Source organism: Palaemon carinicauda, chromosome 25 (genome assembly GCF_036898095.1).
Source record: "Palaemon carinicauda isolate YSFRI2023 chromosome 25, ASM3689809v2, whole genome shotgun sequence".
Taxonomy (NCBI): Eukaryota; Metazoa; Arthropoda; class Malacostraca; order Decapoda; family Palaemonidae; genus Palaemon; species Palaemon carinicauda.
Window position 1 is genome coordinate 5,182,134 of NC_090749.1, and position 8,147 is coordinate 5,190,280.

Genomic DNA, 8,147 nt, shown 5'->3' on the forward strand with positions numbered 1-8,147 from the left:
GGTAGTCATACCTAGAAATCTCAAAAGACTTTTTCTATTTCTTGGGACAGGGAACTCTACAATAGCAGTAATATTTTCCTCTTTTGGAACAATTTTTCCACTACCTATGATGTGACCTAAATACCTAACCTTCCCTTTACCAAATGAAGATTTTGCTAGGTGAATAGTAAGTCCAAACTCCTGAAGATTACCAAACAATGCTTTTAGTCGATGCATGTGCTCTTCTAAGGTGTCAGACGTTACAGCAATATCGTCGATGTACACATATGTACCATCAAGATCTTCAATTACACTATTCACACCAAGCACTGGAAGGTGGCAGGTGCACTGGTTAAACCAAATGGAAGGCTCTCATATTGGAATAATCCAAAGGGGGTTATGAAGGCATATATTAGCTTTGCTCTATCTGCAAGTGGAATCTGATAATATCCACGCAATAGATCGATCTGTGATAAAAATTTGGCAGCACCAATGGCATCTAAAATGTCATCAATCCTTGGTAATGGATAGCTATCTTTGATAGTAACATTATTTGGCGAAAGTCAGTGCATAACCTTACTTTACTGTTTGGTTTTGGAACTAACAGACATGGTGAAGCCCAACCTGATGTGCTTCTAGTTACCAGTCCATTCTTCAGTAAATACGACACTTCCTCCTTCATCCGTTGCTGCTTTTCCAGGCTGGTCCTGTAATAGTGTTGACGAATTGGTCGTGTACCCGGTTGTAATTCAATGTCGTGTTCAGCATCACTGCAACGTTGAGGCACATCCCCACATATACTCTTATTTGTGGAATAATTTTGCTAACTGGCTCCTCTGCTTTCGGGGTAGATACTTTAAATATACTAGAATATTTCCTGGTTAGCAGAGTCTGTCTGAGAAACAAAATCATTAGAGTGATATAAATCTACATCATGTGGCAATGGGGTTTTACTTTGGTGTGCTGATGTATTATATTTCTTAAAATCTAGCACATTTAGAGTCTGATAGACAATGCAAAGCAACTGGAGGATTACCATGATATTTCTTGAGATTTACATGAACTAATTGGGTTGACTTTCTTCTGTCTGGAGTACTATTATATAATTGTTATTATAGACATTTCTGAATTATATAAGGACCAGAAAATTTATGTTGGAAAGGAGAACTAGGAGTAGGTAAATATACAAGTACAGAATCCCCTTCTTTAAACTTACGAACTTTAGTTTTTAGATCAAAATTATCCTTCATCACATCTTGACTACTTTTTAAGTTATTAAATGAAAAATTATGGACTCTCAAAATTACATTTCAATTTATCGACATACTGCCCTACAGTTACGTTATCCAAGGTATCATTGTTCAACATTTTATCTTCAAGTACTTGTAGTGGCCGCCTAACTTTATGTCCAAATAACAGCTCAAACTGTGACATACCTAAGGAATCATTAGGGATTTCTCTAATTACAAAAAATATTAAAGTCTAAACTCTCATCCCAGTCTGTTCCAGCCTCCATATAAAATTTTCGAAGTAATGATTTTAAGGTCTGATTGTGTCTTTCAAGAGCACCTTGTGATTATGGATGATATGGTGATGCAAGAATATTTTTTACATTAAATTCCCATAAAGTTTCATTGAAAAAATCACTTGTGAAATTAGTACCCCGATCACTCTATTTCTTTTGGGAATCCATAAGTGGTGAAAACTTTAGGTGTTTCACAATATTTCTAGCACAAATGTTACCAAGGGGAATTGCAATAGGGTATCAGTGGTAGGACAAAGTATATTCAAGATATATTGATTACCTTTTTTTTGTTTTTGGCAATGGGCCTACGCAGTCAATTATGACTTTACTGAAAGGTTCATGTGGTATTACAATTGGTACGAGGGGTGCTTTTGGAATTACCTAGTCAGATTTTCCAACTACTTGACAGACATGACACTCTTTAACAAATTCAAATACATCATGTTTCATACCTGGCCAAAAGAAATCATTAGCTATACGTTTGTAAGTTTTTGACACTCCTACATGGGAATCTGCTTGGTGAGCAACACTCAAAATATTCTTACGTAAACTTAATGGTACTAGAAGTTTTTCTTCATTAGCCCAGGTATCATTAAATGACTGCTTTCTTGGTCGGTACAGCCTAAACAGGACTCATTTTTCAAATTAATAGCTAGGTACCTTACCTTCCTTAGTGGAAGCTTGTTTAAGTGCATTAGTTAAAGTCGCATCTGCTCGTTGTAAGTTTATCAAATCAGAATTAGTACAGGGAATTTTTGTCATTACTATATCTGGGACACCTTCATTCACAGCTTGTTTGGCTTTTGCCCTAGTTACAACACCAACAAAATTCTCAGTCTGGTCTCATCAATCAGTTTACTTCGGTCTCTACTTCCTCAATGTCGTTTTCACCAGAGTCACTAATGAAATTACTTTCTTCAATTACATGTTCAAAGATATCCAAATCATTAGAGTTATTATCCAGTGGTTGATAATACAAAATAAGGTTAGGTCAAGTTAGTTGACCAGCTAAATCATTCCCAAGTAATACATGAACATCATGTACAGGGAATGGTGTTTTGATAACAGCAATCTCTACTTTACCAGATACATATTCACAGTTTAAATTGAGCTTTGTTAAAGACAAACTGTTAGTGTGACTTAAATCCTTAACTAGTACCTTTTCATCAAGCAAAGAAGTTGTAGGCACTGCGCTATGTAAAATCATGCTTTGTGTTGACCCAGTATCACTTAAGATTCTTACTTTGACAGGAGTACCATTGGGAATTGTTACTGTACCTTCTGAAATATAATTAGCAAACAAGGCATCACTTTCAGGCATATTACAATGCATAGTTCCTTAGTCTTTTACGCTAAATTTACTGTCTTTATATTTACCAACATCGGGGTCTGACCGCTTAAGAGTAAAAAAACTTAGATTTCTTATAGGTTGGGTTTTTACATTCATTTATATCATGACCTTGTAGTTTACAATATGAACAGTAATTAACACCCTCTTTCCCACCACTGAACCCTGTTGCTTTGCCTTTCTTTACAAACATCACGTTACCTTTGTGAGTTTAGTTTATCAAGAAAAAATGGTCAGCTAATATAGATTTCTTTAGATCCTCTTCCTCACGGTCAGCAATATGGATTCTAATATTTTGTGGTAGTTTTCTCACGAATTCTTCAGTCACAATCAGGTTAATGAGTTCCTCAAAATTATTAACATTGGCAGCCTTAAGCCATTTATTAAATAATCTTAGTTTTTCATTTGTAAATTCGTACCAAGTTTGAGCATTTGATTTAATGTATTGTCTAAATCTTTGCCTAAGACCCTCGGCAGTTACCATGTATGCATCTAAAATAGCTTGCTTAACGACTGTATAATTTCTTTCCCCTACTAAATTACTAACCACTATAGCAGCTTTACCCTGGACTTTGGATTTAATTAACCAAACCCATTGATCTACTGGCCATTTCATATTTGAGGCAATATGTTCAAAATTGCGGAAAAATGAATCTACATCTGTTTCTGTAAATTCAGGGACTAACTTTAAACTCTTTGTCAAGTCAAACTTTAGTGGTTGATTAGATTCTAGGTCCATTAGTCTTATACGTTGTTCTATACTAATCTTACTTCTTTCAATTTCCATATGCTGAGTTAGACTAACTTCATGGTCTAATCTAGCTTTCTCCATTTCTAGCTCATACTTTTTCCTTTCTTTATCTATGGCCAACTTTTGTCTTTCTCTCTCAATATCTACCTCTAACTTTACTTGTTCTAACTGTATGGCTAACCTCATATGCTCAACGTCAGAAGCTTTCTTTCTTAGCACTTATGAATTTCCTAGACTCGTGTTCTTCTACACTTTCCTCCTCTACAAGATATTCTAAAATGGCATTTTTTATGTCAACTTTCCTGTCTCTTGAACTAACAGTTACTTCAAACTTAGCTGCCAAAGCCAACAATTCACTCCTCTTAGCATACACTATAGTGTTAAGTTTTCCCTTAGGGTCACTGAAAAATAAGTCTACTGAAAACATTGCGACTGAAAATCCCCGAGAGAACGCAGCAAAGTCAAAGAGAAGTGTTCCCAATAGCATAAACAATTACAGAAAACGTAATATATATCACGTGATGTAATTCTGAACTATTCCTCCATTACGCAAGTCGGGTAAGAATAAATAATTATAAATACTGGTACAAAACTGTACGAAGGAAGAAAAATGAAAAAGTTAATACTTGGATGCTTCAACAAAGTAGTAAATATAATTAACGGTACAAAATTGTACGAGTGAAGCGATATGAAAAGCAATAATACTTCGATACTTCGAATAGCGTTGATACGGAAATGTCAGGCTATTCAAACTCCAAACCTACTCTATGATACGGCGCTAAGGTAATATGGCGCCATGATGTCATAAAGATGAAGTTTCTAATAATATTTCTCCCAAAACTATTTGAAACAAGGCGAACCAATGTAAATGAACTTTCCACATTAACTTAGATGCGACCGCAGCTATGATAGCGATGTCTGAAAACATGAATTAGAATAACTTAAATGTCGAGAGAAATCGCTTTAATATGAATAGGAGAAAAGAACCCACGCAACATACTGAAGTAGATCTATTCGATAATCACAATGTATACAAATTTAAATTATCGTACGTTGGAACATTCACGGTGACTTTAAACGTCAGTACTTAGGTAGTTTAATCAGGTGTGTTTACTTGTTTCAGCTCCCGGACAGAGGCCCCCAATTATTATAAACTAAGCCTTAGCCTAGCCTGTTACAGCTTATAATAAGAACATATAAGAAATGCCAATCAATGAAGGAACGTGCAAAACTCAGATCACAAAATATAAAAATTTAATAATAGAAATAACAGGACATTACATTGACATAACGTTTGTAGAAAACAATTCACAAGTTAAACCCGCACAAATATATGAAGCAATGATCGAACACACAGACAAACAAATAAACACCTGAATTAAATAAACCAACGAAACACAAAATAAAAGAAGACACACTGACTTACATTAACAATAGGAAGATGAATGTCCTACACCGTGTATACAAAATATCTTGTCGTCAAGGTAGCCTTAGAGCGACTCTGCCCTCCTAAAAATATTACAAGCCAAAGTAAACTAAATGAACGACAAGGATGACGAAAAGTAATAAAATTATAAGACAGGCAAGGATGCAAAAAGGTCAAAACAGGAAAAAAAGTGTTACAAACCTAGTGGTAAGAAGGAGTACCACTAAAAGAATAAATTTGTACAAGTGACATAATTACAGAGAACGGAGACATGGTATACATAATATCACAATGTATATATATATATATATATATATATATATATATATATATATATATATATATATATATATATATATATATATATATATTATATATATATATATATATATATGCGAGTGTGTGTGTTTATATACGTGTGTCTGTGTGTGAAAAATCCATTTCATTTAATATGCAATAGATTTAAAATGGTTCATGATATTGCACTGACATTAGAAAAATATTCTTTCGAATGAAAAATAGATTTGCAGAATAGAGTATTTTTGTGCAATAAACAGACAGAAAAATATAAAAAATGAAAAGACAATAAAATGAAGATATGGTAAACTATATCTCATGAATTGTCCGTTGATATTACAATTTTTTTTTAAATCTATTTCTTCCATGAAAATAGACGACCAATTGGTCCGAATGACATACTGCCCGTTATAGCACAGGGGGCAGAAATATTGTTTTTATTTGCTCAAAAATAAACAGAATAGAGTGGAAGGTAGGAAACTGTAAGCGTAGATTCTAGTGAATGAATGATTAACTACCTTAGTGTTTTGATAGTTTAGAAACAGGATCATCTGAATGCAAAGATTAGGCTTATGACTAATTGGGCTTATTCAGACTCTTACCTGAGAGAGAGAGAGAGAGAGAGAGAGAGAGAGAGAGAGAGAGAGAGAGAGAGAGAGAGAGAGAGAGAGAGAGATCCTTTTTGTTCAAGGTTATGAAGATTTCTTTTTAAAAGGCTTCATTGAGGTTGAATAGTGAATTATATTCTTTCATGCCTGTGGTATTTGTCAATTCTTTTTGGGTGATGATGCAACATTTGATAAGACCATAATTTGGAAAATGACCAGCGTCACTCTCCTCCCCGGATATTCATGTGGAAAGAGACATTAATATAATTCAAACATCTTCTTCCTTCCTCTTTCTGCTTAAATAAAAGACAGGTTGACTGGAAGGAAGAAGAATGAGTCTTTCCTTTGCTATTTTTCTTCCACTAAGGTGTCAAGGGAACAGTAATGATGATGTAATGAAAGTAATACTTGCAATCACACATCAGACCAACAGAAGAAGTGCCATCCAAAGCTTGTGACGTCATAAGGTCAGACAATGTTTACCTCAGAAATGTCTGTGCGAAATACACAAATTGGTTCTGACCCTTGTTTTCTCTAATGCCTTAGTTATTATTATTATTGTTATTATTATTATTATTATTATTATTATTATTAGTGTAGTAGTAGTAGTAGTAGTAGTAGTAGTAGTATTAACTGAACTACAACCTTAGTTTTAAAAGCTGGACGCTATAAGCTCAAAGGCTCCAACAGGGAAACATAGTCCAGTGAAAACAGGAAATATGTATATATCTCTATGTGCTTTTTTGAGGAAAAATCCTGCTGCATATCTATTAATGATTTAAAAGAAAAACATTCGCAATGGAAGTTGAACTTTCCCTGTGTGAGAGAGAGAGAGAGAGGATCAACTTCATTCAACTTCACTGGAAGTTGAAAATTAAGCTTCGTAACAATTCCTCACCAAGAAGTTCGGTTTATAGATCAGCGATTAAGGGTATTTTGAGGCAAATAACGAAGTCATTGATATTAGTTAAGAGGATAATAATTAACGGAAGGTTTTAATATTTGATTATTTTACCTGAACACGGATAATTTTCTCCCATAACTGGTCAAACAAATTGGTTGATTGAAAAGATTAAAGATTGTTTCGCCCTTTTATCTTATTTATTTATTAGAGAGGAGAGTGAGAGAGGAGAGGAGAGAGAGAGAGAGAGAGAGAGGAGAGAGAGAGAGAGAGAGGAGAGGGGGGGGGAGGCGTACAATCCCTCATTTACAAAGCAGTTTTGTGTCTAATTATCATAACGTCCAAAAACAGCTGGATTCGGAATATATGCGTCTGCCAAATACTAATTCCCAGCAGCACTTCTAGAATGAATAATGATACAAATACCACTGAAATTCATGAACGATGAATCATAATGAAGAATAAGCAATATGGAATCCATCTTCCTTCATCCTGGAATCGAACTCAGTCACTCTCAATGGAGGATTGAGTATCGCTGCCCACTAGACCCTCGGGTTTTGCATCAAACATATTTATGAACAACTGAATCTTCTTCTTCTCCTATCTCTTGTTGGACAAAACTTAGAGACTCACTGACTGTTTGTTTATTCGCCTTGAAATTTCCTCACTGGGCTTATAGTATCCTGCTTTCTAACTAAAGTTGTAGCTTCGCTAGTAATAATAATAATAATAATAATAATAATAATATAAGTAATTATAATAATAATAATAATAATAATAATAATAATAAAATATTAATAATAATAATAATACACTGGCTTTCCTTACAGGGCTCATCCAATTGTCCAATTACTGACAACACATTACTTCCTGACACATAAGGGGCAAACACATTCCAAATGACACAAATGATATTTTTTTAGAATTTCATCGGCTTTGTATCAGTTAAAAGGTTAATGACATAATTGTGTGATATAATAATTGTCCCTGAATTTATATACAATTATTACATTGGATAATATATGAATAGGCCCAACAATAATACGATTGAATGCAATCGAAATATTGGTAGCTATTGTTAGGATCTGTTGTTATCATATTTGAGAGGGTGGAAGATTTGAAGTTGAAAATACTTCTGTTTAGGGAGATGAATTAGATATAGATTACTGGAATAGTTATTTTCATTTGAATAAGAAATCACCTATTTAAAATGTTGCTTGAACATATCAGTATAAATAATAAGATAAGAACAATGGAATCAGACTTGTGTAAAACAGCTAAAACGGTTTCCAATTCTTGTAAATTATAGGAA